Source organism: Melanostigma gelatinosum (genome assembly GCF_949748355.1).
Source record: "Melanostigma gelatinosum genome assembly, chromosome: 11".
Classification (NCBI taxonomy): Eukaryota; Metazoa; Chordata; class Actinopteri; order Perciformes; family Zoarcidae; genus Melanostigma; species Melanostigma gelatinosum.
The window spans coordinates 20,365,966-20,380,518 of NC_136644.1; positions in this window are offsets into that span (position 1 = coordinate 20,365,966).

Consider the following 14,553-nt stretch of genomic DNA (forward strand, 5'->3'; position numbering starts at 1 on the left):
TGTGTGATGTTGTCGGGGAGAATCACATCGTAAATACCCCCAAACTGACCCATTCTGAACGTCAACCACTTGGCAATCTTCTTCCTTTTCATAAATGTTACAACAGAGCCAATAGAGCAGTGTTTCAAGTCAAATTCCCTGCCAACAATCAAACATTTATACGAGTGTCTCCATGGTTTACGATTCAATCTTTGTTGTTTGCAAGTTGGGGATTCGGTTACAGGCGATTGCTTATCTACGAAGTACACTGATGAAAAATATCCCTTCAATTTCTACATTTTATACTTTGTAATAAATAGCGTTCTGTGTACGTTCTGTGATGTAGAAAACAGTTGATGGAATTTGCGAAAAACAAAATGTAGTTTTATTGTGACCAATACATTGAAAATATGAAAACATTTCTACGAAGTTGAACTGTTTTGGGGGCAATGACCATTCCCTGTCTAACGAAGCAATGAGAAAACAGGTTTTTTAACTTCTTGTTATTCATAATTTAAACAACTTTAGCACTTAGGTCTTTATATCAGCTGCAACAAATCTTTTTTAGATTCAAATGTCCTTCATGTAAATAGCCATTCAATTGTGGAATTTAGTGGCATCAATAATACATTCTAACAGAAGAAACGTAAGACAAGCAGAGGTGTGTCAATGCCATTAATTAAAGCCTCATTCCATTTAGGTTCACTTGATCCAGTGTCCTGGCGTTGTCATTGTTAATGTCATTGTTAATGTCACTTGTGCTTTTCCTTATCTGCTGTGGAAAATACGTTTTCTCTTGTTTCCCCTCATTGATCGCTTTATTCAACCAGTGACACTTACCGGACACATGCGGTGACCGTCTTCAACTTGATACGCTAGACAAGAGCTGAGCATGTACAATAACATACAAATAAACCAATTAACAACACTAAAATCACCAAAACAACAGAACAGAAAACAGTTTAACCAACAACACAATCACATCAGCAGTTACAGTATGCATATGAGAGATCTGAGAAAAGTTTACATTTCATTCTTGAATGCTGCCAAACGAGGGAGCACTATACACCTCTTGCAAAATGAAATACAAACATTTTCACTGAAGCCATATTGACATGTTACAGTAAGGAAAACACAGATGTAAGTAAACGAATGATCTTCGGGGTCTGTATTGTGCATGCTGTCAAAGTCAAAATATCATGGACCATTTTCACATGCAAAGCGAGTCAGGATGTTGACATTCTGATGAACACTGCAATACAAGAACAAAGGAGTTATGGTCTAGAAAAGTCATTTTTTCTTTGTTTTATGGAAGGGAAGCCTACCTGTTCAGGTAGTCACCTCCAGTTGGCTGCTACGCTCACACGTGACATCGTTTACACGCTGTGACGCGCTTGAGGGGCGGTTTATTCAAGCTGCGCTCTTTGTCCGCTGCTGCCACCTGCTGTTTAGTCAATTCTAGTTGCACGTACAACTTCAACACAGCTGCCGTTGATTTGAGCATTTCTAGTAATTAGCACACCTGTCAACAAATCAACTCAGTAACACGAGGGCTCTCTCGCAGACATGTTGAGCCCTGCATGAACCCTTTCCGTAAGTCAGCATTAGATGCAGACTTTTCCCAAGGGAAATCAGAGAATCGTTATTTATTCAATCATCAAATATAAGATGTTTGTTTTGACAAAAACCAGGAAATAGATTATTTGAAATGACCTCTAATCTTGTGAGGAAAGAGCCTGGAAGACGTTCAAAAAGTAAAAAAGTATAAAATAAATACCCACAATTGCACATCATATTTGTTGTGCTGTCCCATTCACTCCATTGGCTAGTTACTTTAGCTCCGTCTGTTAACAGTTGCACCTCAAGGCTGAGGTATTATTTCCTGTCACATGGATGGACCACAGTTTTAACCGAAGGACCCAAGGATTTTGGTACTATGTTAAGAAGTCGTGGTCGCTGCTTCGTTTCACCAGTCTAAGGTAAGACCTTGCTTCTTCTTTTCGTTTCACTGAAGTGTGATGGTGATATGACAGTTTCCCATTTCTTTACACAGTCCTTTGCATTTTTGTTGAACACTGCAAGATCTTTTGAGCTGCTCCTGCTACCAACCTGTAGTAGCCATCAACCACTGTTACTGCTGCTAATTTCACAGATGTGATGTTTGTTGGCAACATGTCATCTTATGATGGCTGCTAATGTCTGCGGTCATGTGCAATGTTTGAGTTGTGAATTCATTTATTGTGATGGCTGGTTTTGTTTGTTTTACACACGCATCATGACGCTCTAATGCTGCTAGTCTGCATGGTGGTGAAATACAGTCTGTTTTCATTATTAGAGTGAATAGTTTTTTGCAGCATATTTTCCCTCAGGATGTTTGTGGTGTTTTTTGTGCAGTTGTCAACAAGCTCACTGCAAATTGGGTCTCAAGGAGAGGATGTTACAGTGTTTTATTATAGCTGTGCAAAGTATAATGTATTGTATAATGGCTTTAGAAATACATGAGTGGGCATAGCCAATTCCCATAATAATTTCCCTGTAATAATAACTTCTAAGAAACTTAACATGGCTATTGTTGCACATATAATAGGTGGTCACATTCCCATTTGTTTCTCTATATACTTCATATTTAGCTAAGCATTAGAGGAGGGTTTGAACTAAAAGGCATTCGTGACATCTTGCTTTACTCTTCTTCATATGCAGCACCGCGCCTCTTCTATGGTTTACAGTGCTGCTACTCTAAACAGCTGCCAACCGTAGGCTCTTATTCATAACTCGTGGTGATCCGCTGCTTCATAACAGTTAATAAGAATAACTAAGATATTGTCACTGCTGTAACAGTAATTACCATGCTTGTCTGAGGTGGGTAGTGTTCATATGGCAGCTCGAGCTCAGCCTACACACACACTTCAGCATTACCACTGCTGCTCATCCAGCATTTTATAAACCACTCCTCCTCCACCAGTGTCCACCTCGGCTCTGATTCCCCTGTGGAGGAGTTTATCATTGTCACTGGCCAATCTTCTCTGTGCTGAGCTTGGTCTTTGCTTGCAGGGAGTGACTTGAGATCAGTTTCTAGACACCAAATACACTCTGTACTACTCCGTATCCATTTAATAATACAGCCGTTCAATGGAGTGAGCTTTCCTTCGCTTGTCTGCAGTGCACTGGTGTATTATCCAATGCGTGTGTATCAAACAAGTTGAAGTTTTCAAGTTAAGACATCGCCTGCGGGCCTCTGTTGCTCTTGCGATCCACGTGGGTCTCTTTTCACACCCTGTTGTTTTTCTATGCATGTTGTTTAGCATTGACAGCTCTCGCCTATTGTTTTGTACGGTGCATTGTTCTGTTTGCTTCATGTGCTCTTTGATGCAAACAAATTGCCTTCCTCTGATGAACAATACTGAAAGCGTGTTGAACTGAACTCGTTAAGCGTGAATGAATGAATGAAAGAGTGTCAAGTACAGGCCATTGCTATTTAGGGATTCTCCACAATAACTGTCTCTTTTTGTTCCTTGGCTGCAGATTGTGGGATTGAAGTTTCTTTCTTTCTTTGAACATGAAATCTTCCTCCACAGCGTCGACCTCCTGTCACTCCCAACTAATCAAATACGGACTATTGGTCAGTGCCCCATGGCGTCTGGTACTGACTAGTCCCACAGTCGATTAACTCCAATGTAAACCCACCCACGTCATTTCTTTGGCCGTAGTATAAAGAGCGAGGTAGTCCACATAGGGTGGGGGCGGGAGCAGAGGTGCATGGGTCAAACAAACACAAGACTATTGTCCAGTAGGCCGCAGTTAGACCTGTGCGAACATACGTTGATATTTTGTCACTTGTTAAGTCAGTCAAGTCAAAGTCCTATTCCTGCCACGTCCACAAGTGACACGAGCTAGGTACCTGAAGTGTCACAGTTTGAAGCGTAGGGCCACCAACTCTAAGGTACGCGACGAGGTGGGAGTGAGAATGTGCTGACAGTGTTTCTCTCTCCAGCAATGAGAGATGAAATGACATCAAAGATGGCGGAGGTGTTGAGGAAAGCCTGCTGTTTATTTCAATCAAGCACTGCAAAACTAGGAGAATGCAACTGCCAGTGAAGTGTGAAACTGATGGGTTAATGCTGTTGATTTCAAATGTGTGACTGTATAACCTTGGTGCGAAAAAGCATAGCTGCCAATGTGATGTTTCAACAGACTTTATCATCATTGTCAACCAGGACAAGTGCGACCCGGCAAGCTGTTCAACATTCCTCAGTAGCAGAGAATGGAAACACTCTACAGCCACAAAATATACCAGTACCTTTACAATTCTCCATCTGCATTCATTAAAAAACTTGATGCATACTTTCATGATTATACCTAGGCTCTCAGCGTGCAGTAGCGCTTAATCCTGCAGTCCTCTTGTGGTTTTATCTGGAGCTTTCAGTCGGTAATGGTTCATTTATTTTGCTAATATTCACACAGCATGTCATTTTGCTTGATTCACTTGTTGAACGGAACATGTACTGTGAAGGACAGAGGAGAACCTCCTTTGAATGCCCTCAGCGTTTTACATTGAGCAGACCATTGTACCAAAAATTCATAGCATATGTATGAGGCTGAGGCTTTGCAATCGGTGGAATTTTTTTCTAATGAGACAAATGGTTTCACTCACTGTTTCATTAAGGAAAACTTATAATCAGATTTTAAATGTTACGGTCCTTGTTGACATATTATAGGGAACAAATAAAAAACATCTGTACTGTACTTGCTTATGAACAATAAGCAAGTATGAAATGTGTTCAGCTGAATATGCATAATAACAGGTATTGCAAATACAGCAGGCAATAGCAGCAGCAGTAGTAATGCAGTAAAAGTACAGTAAAACGGGTAAACATACAATCAAAGATATCAAAATAAAACGTGTGCATGCAAGCAAGATAGTTATCCATGCGTACATGTGAAATGGAGATTCGTTAACATTTGTACATTATAACTTATAACATTTAATATTAGAACAGTATATTCAACGGTAGATAGAACCGCCGTTCTTCATGACTACTGCCTTTTGTTATAAAAGGTTAGTCATTTCCCTCAGCTTCAAAGAGTGTGAATCAATGATCAGCTCAGCGGAATTTGACATTTCCAGTTCATCACTTTGTTAATGATTGACTTATTTTACATTTTAAAATGTAACGATGAAGAAATATAAAACTGATGGGAAAATCTATAGGACAACGTGTGGCTTTCCTGAAAACAAAGGGACCAGATATTCTATGCTAGAAAATGTCACCAAAGTAGTGAAGCTATATTTCTACTGACGAAGGCATTCAGATCTCAGTTGCCTTTGACATCCTCCTATCTCTCCTATATAGGTCAGTGAGGCCTGGAGCAAAAATGGAAAGAAAGTGTCGGAGTATAGGAGCAAAGTGAGATGACAAAGAATAGAAAACGTATCGAAATATTCAAGCAATATACCGCTGAACCTGATTTAGGTCAGGCTCGCAACTACTGCCTCAAAAATGCTCCCACAGTTTGAACAACAGTGGAGCTTTGTCTTTAAAAGGGTTTGAAGCATTTGTGGCAGGGCTTAAGCACTAGATTGCGTTCGATTGCGCAGGTGTATTGTGTCCAACCCCTGTAGATACTTGACATTGTGATTTGCAGCAGGGACTAAATTGTGTGAAAGCATAACTGTGAAGCACATCTGACAGATGTATCTGGCGAATGGTTAATAACGGGAATGATCAAAGTGTGACAGAACAGGCACCGGTGCCATTCACATAATAGCTACAGGGAGCCAAGAGCAACAAAAAAAAAGCTAATATGTGACGGTGAGAAGCACGAGGATTGTCTTTTGATTGAGCTGTGCAGCGTTGAATAGTATCATGACTAGCTGACACGCAGTGCTGGTCAGAGCGTACACTTTATTTTGCGGAGGAAAGGACATAAAACTGTATTTGATATTTATGTGTAAGACTTAGGCTGCCATTATTTTATACGTAAAAAGTCAAAGAATTGTGCGAAGGTTTGTGCTCTTGAATCCAGGCTTTTCAAAAGACGTGGTTTCAGGTACATGTAGCCAAAATAAACAGTATACATGTGTGCATATAGAGTTTATTTCATACTCTTTAGTTTCTCTAAATGTAGAGGCATTGGTGTTTGCATACAGATATTATTTATCTGGTCATTCTGGCAGCCTTGTAGGTTGTGTTTGTAGCTAATGAGGTCGTCCAAAACACCTCCTGCAGGTGTTTGTCTGATAGCCTATTTATGTCTCTACTAGAATTATATCGTCTGTAAGTTGTGCGGACAATGGTTTGTTTTTATCTATGTGGGATTTGTTTCTGCAAAATGGGAAAATTGTATATTTTGTGTTTAGATCTTTAGAAATGGGTAAAAAAACCACTTGGGCACTGTTGGTCTGTTTTACTCAAACAGAAGTAAAAACTGCATTTGTTGGGGACTATTTTCAACAATGGCTTTGGTGCTCTCGCGAGTACTAACGGCACCAGATGGCTGCATGTGGCACCTAGTGCAACGGTGATAGTTTTTGGAGATCTTCGGCACAGAGCAATGAGCTACAGTACAGTATGGTTTTGCCTGCACAGGCAATAAGATGAATTCATTACAACAATGGTTTTGTTGCTATTTGTCGTTACAAAATGATATAACATCACCGGACTTATCCTTTTAAAACAAACCGAGTACAAACCTCATGACCAAACAACCTATACACGACTGACAATAGTGCCAGGACACTTTTTGGCTTGACACACACTTTTGATCTGGAAGTCAGCCACCCGCTTCCGATTTCCTGGCATGTCCCTAAGATGTCCCTATCCCAGCGTGCTCAGCTCCACGGCTCCTGGAGGGGCTGCGTAGGAGTGATAGACAGTTAGCAGTGGCATCCTAAATCAGCCGCACAGACTGATCAAAGTACTGCATTGTTGGACTGAAATTGGACTTGGGCTGGCTTCGGGAAGCTCAATATGAGTTTCTGTCCTGTCTCGTCTCATTTCAAGCTCAGGCTTTTGAATGATTGAGTGTGAAAATGAAGAGAGGGAAAAAGTTCAAATGGAGAGTGACAAATTCTTGGTTGGGATGTTTCTACCGGAGGGGGCTAAGAGGTGTTGTTAAGTCTTTGAGCGCTTTATACTAGCCGTTTCTGTTCTCGGCCGAGCGTAAATTGGAAGTCTGCAGCTTTTTTTTAAATTTCACAGCCTGTAGTTGGAATGAATCTCTTATTAACTTGTACAATGTAACGGCATTCACTTGTGTTAACCGCATATGAAGAAAAAGAGGCTGCTGAATTTCTGCAAAGCAGCTGGCTGCATGTGATTCAATGCTCATTTACAATGTCCTCTTTTTCTAAGGACTGAAGATATAAGATACTTTCTGAATGGCATCCAAGGCTATCTTTATTCAAAGAGACTGTTGCTATGTAGGATTGTTGCTATGGGGGAGCCTCTTGTTGAGATGGACAGCTGTAGCCTTGCCACAGGGAGGAGCCCTTTCTCTCCCGTCTTCCTGTGTGATGTTTCCCGAAGAGTCCAAATTCATCAGTTGAACGCTCTTTGTGCGTCATCGCTGGTGTTTTGCATCCCCCCCCCCCTCCATTTACATTCTAGCTTTGTGAATGATCAATCAAATCCTATAGTTTCTATATTCTGAAGGCCTCAAGGCATCTATGATGTTCATAAACTTTTGAGATATGCCCTAGACACACAGATGCTTGATTGCGGCTGATTTGTGTGTGTTTCCTGATATAGTGTAAGCTTCAAAGAAGTGATAAGATATGTCAGAAAAACGATTCAGCTGTAAAATAACAAATGATTGAATGTTAACAGCCTGTCCTGTCAAACTGTTTAAACATCCAAGGCAGTTTCAGTATTTCACCATATGATATTTCACTGAGGCTGGAGTGATTATTAAGATTGACTCTGTAGGATGTTACAACAGAGACTGTAACGTTCTGTTTCTAAAGATGAATCTCTCTTCGTCCTCGTTTTCATTAATGACGAGAGAAGTTGGATTTATTAGTTGTAGGGATTGGAGATGGTGTCTCTGAGGGACACACTTCCCAGTTTTATTCCACGAGCTATATCAACTTTACAAGGATTTAATCATCTGTGTGCCCTGAAGGGTTTGACTGTAGGACTTTGGCACTTAAGACCAGGGTTTGATTTCATGTGATTAGGTTTAAGTAACAAAAAGCACTTTAGGATAAGGGAAAGTTTGTGGTTTTGCTTAAATGGTTTTGTGCTTGAAGTCACTTTTGACTTGTTAAATATTTAACCAAGAACTCAATCTTCCTCTAACCTGAGTGCTGTCAGTGCATAAACACACTTAATCTGATTTACTTGACACTTGGGTATATTGGAGGGGAAACAAATAAAAAATAGGTCACATCACTAAGCATTATCCAGGCGCATTCTGTATAAACATTGTCACTTTGCAGATGCAGTCACTCAAAACATTTCCTCTTTACATATTAAAAACACATTCCAGGATGTCTTTCTTAAATGTATTTGCTGTTGCAAATCAAAAGTATATTAAAAGATAACGTTGAGGAGGCAGGGTTGACAGAGAGAGGACTTTTACGGTCCACTGGATCTGGTTTAAGTCTGTGAGAACGTGTGCAGAAAAATGTGACGATTAGCTAGTGGCTCATGAAGAGGCTCATTAAAATGTTTGCCTCAAATGCAATGTGATGCTTGCCTAGTATACCACCTCAGCAGCTTTCCTGTTGCTTCCCACAACACCTGTGTTCAATCGACTCTCCTAAACCCTCTCACTACATGACAGTTGAAGGACTCCCTGCAGGAGGAGAAAATGTGCATCATATAATGAGGCCGGTGTTTTTGAGCATTGCAGCACTGCCCCGCCATAGAAACCTGCAATCGGAGAACATCCTGGGCTGCAAACTCCCTGAGAACAACCTGCTGTTGCTCTTTGACTCTGCTGCTGTGCTCAAAGATCAAGCCTGCGAGGACACGTTCAGCATCCCAGAGTGCCATACCTGCGGCACCAGTGCTAAGCTGTGCCAGCTGCTGGGGATACTGCTGTACCCTTCTGGAGGGAAACCGGCATCATCAGAGCAATCCTCCACTCCGCACTCTCCATGTGGAACAACCAGAAGATAGCCACACCTGATTCATTGTTGCTCTGCTGCCAACCTGCACCACAAGCCAAGCCGGCCATTGAGAATATTCAGAGCCAGCCGTGGATGCCGTGTCTCCCGACAATTCCCCATCATCAGCAGCTATTGTTTAGTTACATATTACTGCTCGCTGAAAAAGAACATTTCATTTCAAAACCGCTCGAGCCTTTTTGTCAATGAAATTTGCATGCGCATGCATTTTTAAGGTTTCACACTGCAAGTCCTCGTATAACAGCTTGTTTCTGTAGTTCGTAGAGTTTGCAGTTAACCCCTGCTGTGAGGGTTTGAATTCTTGATCACTCCCGCGGCAGCAGCAGCCGTGGGCTGATGCTTTTATGAATACCGCCTCCGTGTCTTTCACCAAACAGGGCCAGAATACAGATAAGCCCCTGTTAGACCCGCAAACACCTCCCCATTAGTTCCCCTGCGATAATGTGTGCTTCCTTGTAGTAAAAGCCACACCTGCTATGGGTGATTTAGTCCCTGGCTCCATTTGTCTTTCAGTGTCAGACCTCTCTCCCTTGTTTTTCTTTCTTGGTCATTACACAGTTGCCTATTTTGTTCTTCACCCGTCCTCCAGTTCCCCCCCCCCCCCCCCCCCCCGTCTCTTTTGTCTCTCACCCTGCTACTTGTCTAACCTTTGAGGGGCTTCTCCACTTTGGCGAGTAACAGGGGTCATCAACTCTCTCCCAGTGTTTGCCCTGGAAGGCTATCACTCTGCGCCGCTGCAGGGAAAACTAATACCGCACACCAACACAACAGCCACACGAACAAGGTAGAAGTTGTATCAGAACGGTGAACTTTAAACAGAACACGCTCACTTGAGATGACGAGAACGGGGTTATGCTACAAAACAATATTGAACTTGGAGAGGGACTTTAAAAGCCATTTTTCACTGGCTTAGTTGTACCATACTCCAGAGTCAAGCACCAGCTTATCACCCACAAGTGTACATCAGTCCCGCTCGTGTGAAGTTGGCATTAGGGATGTCCAGTTTTTCTGATTAAATTTGGATGTGACACATTAACATAAAAGCTGTAGCTACTGACGCAGCATATTTTTCACGAGCTACTAGATAAAAAAAACAAAACTGAAGGCCCTGGATCAAAACTATAACGATGATAAGTTTAGCTTGTGATATGATATGGTGGAAGTTTACAGTGAAAATTTGACTCCTGAAATGAACACAAAGCTATCCGCCCCGTTGGAGTTGTTGGGACTACAAAAACAGTCCACTCCAGGTTGTACAGTGATGTTAAAGAGTGATGTTTATTTTACCTCATAAACAATTAGACGGCATATTGGACAAACGCAGTAGAGAGCACTTTAACCCGAGAACAAACATAACTTTATCACTGAATTAATATTAATAAGCTATTAAATACATTTTTTGCCATCTTAGTGTGTTTCAAGAACATGTAACTGTTTTTATAAATACTTTGTAAGATAATATTTCAGGTTTTACAAAGTATTTATTGAATCTTTAAACACTTAAGTGAAGGTTTAAAATCAACTGTTCTGATCCTTTCTCGGTCTGCTCTTTATGTAAAAGTAGAAAGTGATGTTTAAGCGTAGAAAATCAAGCAGACAGTAATCCTGAGACACCGGCAGCGACCATCTCTACCTCCCACTGTCCTGTGAAATTCTACATTGACTTGGTTGTCCTGAAGCGTCGACCACAGTCTGGCAGAGCAGCTGAGCAGCTCAGCCATCCTTATCTCCATTCAAACATGGCAACTCATAGATTATGTATGATTCATGCGGTACGGGGACATGTCCTCCCACAGATCATGGGCAGGCAGAGTACTCAAAACACCAAAGTGAGAACCTGCAATATACATGAACCACCGTCATTATTAATGCCCTGGATATCTGGTATATGTGCAGCACAGTGCAGCTCGTGGTGTGTAGGGTGAAATGAATATAGGTCTGACAAAGACTGTATTTGGTATGATTACTGGTTTTAAGGGAAATCTTGACTGGTATGCATTATAATGCACAAGGCTTTGATGGTATTGTAATCACCGCTGCTGTAAATTACTATTGATGTACTGCACATGGTGTTCCTGTGCAATATCATGCAAATTACTTCAGTGAATTTAAACCAAATCATTCAAACTATGCCTCTGTCCTTGTTTTTTTTTTTGATTATATTCCTACTTTGTCAATATAATCTGAGATTTGACAGTATTTGGAGCTTCAAAACTGTTTGTTCATTTATTCATTCATCTAAGAAGAGCCCTGTGGCTCATTAGTGATTTCCTGTTTTGAAAAGGGATCTTTTAAAAGATAAAAAAAAAAAAATTATGTTTCAGCTCTGAACGAGAGCATTTCAAGGCAACGATTTCCCCCTCTTTTCAGTCTGGCTTCATTACACCTCTAAATTGGTTTTCATGGACAACAGGAAGTTTGAAGTTGATCAGTGATTTGGTTTATTGGGCAAATGAATCAAGGGAAGTGATTTCACACAAAAGCTTGCGGACACAAAGATGATATCTCTCTTTCTGTCACAGGCACAGCAATATATTTAACCTCCATCCTTTTACTAGTCCATCTGCGTTTCGGGCTCTATTGTTCATTAATGGGTACTGCCTAGACCCCGCCTCCCTCCATCATCTCTCTTCACTCCAATCAAGACCCCTATGGGAGGGGGCGGTGTGTTGGCCAAAGTGAGGGGCCCCACATCTCTATAGGTGGGGTTCCTCATCAGGAACTTAAATCACCATGGTGAATAGACTTAGTCTGTGTTGGTGTGTTTGGGCCGCCAGGGCCAGTAGTAACCCCCCCCCCCCCCCCCCCCCCCCCCCCCCCAGGAGGAGGCAGAGAGGAATCTGGCCCTCCAGGCCAGCTCCTACTGACCAAGTCCAGCCCTCCACAATAGAGACCGCCAGCCAACAGGGAAGCCTCTTTGGAAAGCTGCCGAAGAGATGACTAATTATTACTCACAGGCATCCACACATCGAGTTTCCCCTCGTCTTCCACCTCTTGATAATTCCCTTTTCTGTTGCCGTGTGCGAGGGGGAAAGGACGAAGGGAGAACAGCTGAAACAAAGGCGAAATAAAGCAAAGTAAGCAGAAACATGAAGCTAGTAAGGCTGGGGTAAGTGTGTCTGTGGATGGAACAAAAATAACAAGATGAGAGTGAAGAGGATGAAGAGATGGTCCAAAGCCTGTTTGCTGGCAGGCCCACTTAGGGAGCGCCAAAGGGCGGAGGCCCCCTATTCAGTACGTGCCACCAAGTGGCTTGTTCCCACAGCTAAACACAGGCACAGCCAGGGGCACCACTGAGGCAGAAGAGAGGAGTCCTTTCTCTCACTGAAAAGAAAATATCCCCCAGAGTAGGAGTGCTACTAATTCTTTTTCATTTTCTTCTCTTCTCCTTCCGCCTTCAAAGACTCTTTCATCTTGTTCCCCCACAGCTAGCAAACCGCCCCATAAACGACTCATTTGGTTCTGTATTTTTTTTTAATGCCACCTGTGATCAAGATACATACTTAACGGAATATTTTCTCGGTAAAAAATAAACTTCTCACTCAGTGTTTATTTGGATCCCCATTAGCTCGTGTGTCACATCAGTTATTTTGCCTGTAGTTCATATACAAATATACGGAGTGACAATACACCACATTTTCACACAACTCACTCAAAACACGCAATTACAAGATGACAGCAATGCATCACACAGCAGCTACATCCTTATCGACACACACACACACACACACACAGAGAGAGACGAGCTCTGAGAAAATAATAATATTATAATGAAAAAGATTCTCACTTATTATTACTGAATTAGTCCAGCCACATTGGCCATGAAGGGTCATTTACTTTACTTAGTGTACTGATAGAAGGCAAGCAATCAAAAATGCATCCAAACAAGCAATACATATCAGGATCCAGCCTATCTAGCCCTTTCATTTGCTGTCGCTCATAAAATGTGGGTATAAAAATATAGAATCAAGAATGTTGAGATGAAAGCAATGAATTAAACATGAAAATATGGAACATGGAAGACGAACAGAATCATTGTTGTAAACCTGGAATGGAGACAGTTTGTCTAATAAAAGAAAATGAGATTTGAAACGAAGCGTTCCCGGTCACGTTGACATCAAATGTCCTGAGCCGGAGTGGAGGGGAGCTGCAATTTCACAGAAATCCGTTTTGAAATCACCCGGTCCAAAAATCCATTCTGTTAAAAACCTCCCCTGAACACCAGAGTGCTTTCTAAAAGCCCAATCTAGAAGCTCCCCATGTCCCAAATACCAGTCTTCAGTCTTATGAATGTTATCTATGTACAGTAGCTATCCCACATCATACATTGGAGTATAATACGAACAGCAGGCCACTGTCCCTCACTCAGACTCAGTACGAGTTCTTTGGATTCAGTAAAATACGATAAGAAACTCAGTAGGGACTCCTTTATGTCAAAGTTCAAACAGTGGCTTCCTGCTGCTTTGACTGACACTTCAAATCTCTGGTGTCATCGTTCGGTGAAGAACCAAACTGTCTGGGCTTTTACGGTTGGGTTTCACTTTTGGGATTGTAGAGGGAGTTATAATGGAGGTGCAAGTGGTGTTGCTGTCGCAAATACTAATATGAGGGGAAATATTAACATGATTTTAGTTTACTTTATTGGAATCCCCATGAGCCAGCATTGCAGCAGCTATTCTTCTTTCTTTCCATCGAGACAAAAACATCAGTGGTGGAAATGTCTGACATATGTCAGCTCGGGTGTCTTGTTTTTGTAGGATTCAGTGATCTTAAGGTCTGTTACAAGCTTCAGTCAAAATAAAGAACTTGTGATTCTTTTCACTTCAGCTTGTGAGCTTTGTAAGATCTGCCAAATGTCTGTGTGTAAAATTGTGTAGGTGGTTATTTTTGCCAGTGTGTTTGGATGTTCTAAATAATTTCTGCCCCAACGACTGTGCGTCACTGTGAGTTAAGTGTGTCAGTACTATGACACTACAGCATTTACAGAGCACGTGTGGCTGTTTTTCTTCACTGTCTGAGATGCGAATTGCCAACAAGGCTGTAACATTTCTATTTACCAGACATGGGAGGAACTTGACCTCTGTATTTTTTTTGAGGCACTCTTAGGTGGTTTCTGATGAGAAGCAGGCGATATTGTGACCCACAGGTCAGCCGCTCTGAGAGATTGGACTTGTGTTCCGATACTGACGGTCAGTGTTTAAGATGTCATGCTGGGATTCACGTTTTCCAAAGGGACTCAGTCAAATGGAAAGAAGAGACGGAAACAGCAGGCAATGACGTACTGTACAGTCGTTGTTACTGCAATTGGACAGTTGGATTTTGTGTGTTCCAAAAATAGATAGCCCACACAATCTTTCAATGCTAAACAGCAGATGCCTCTGCAGCCTCCAGACAACATGACATCCGTGTTTCTCCAAGCCCACGGGATCCATATCTTGTGTGCA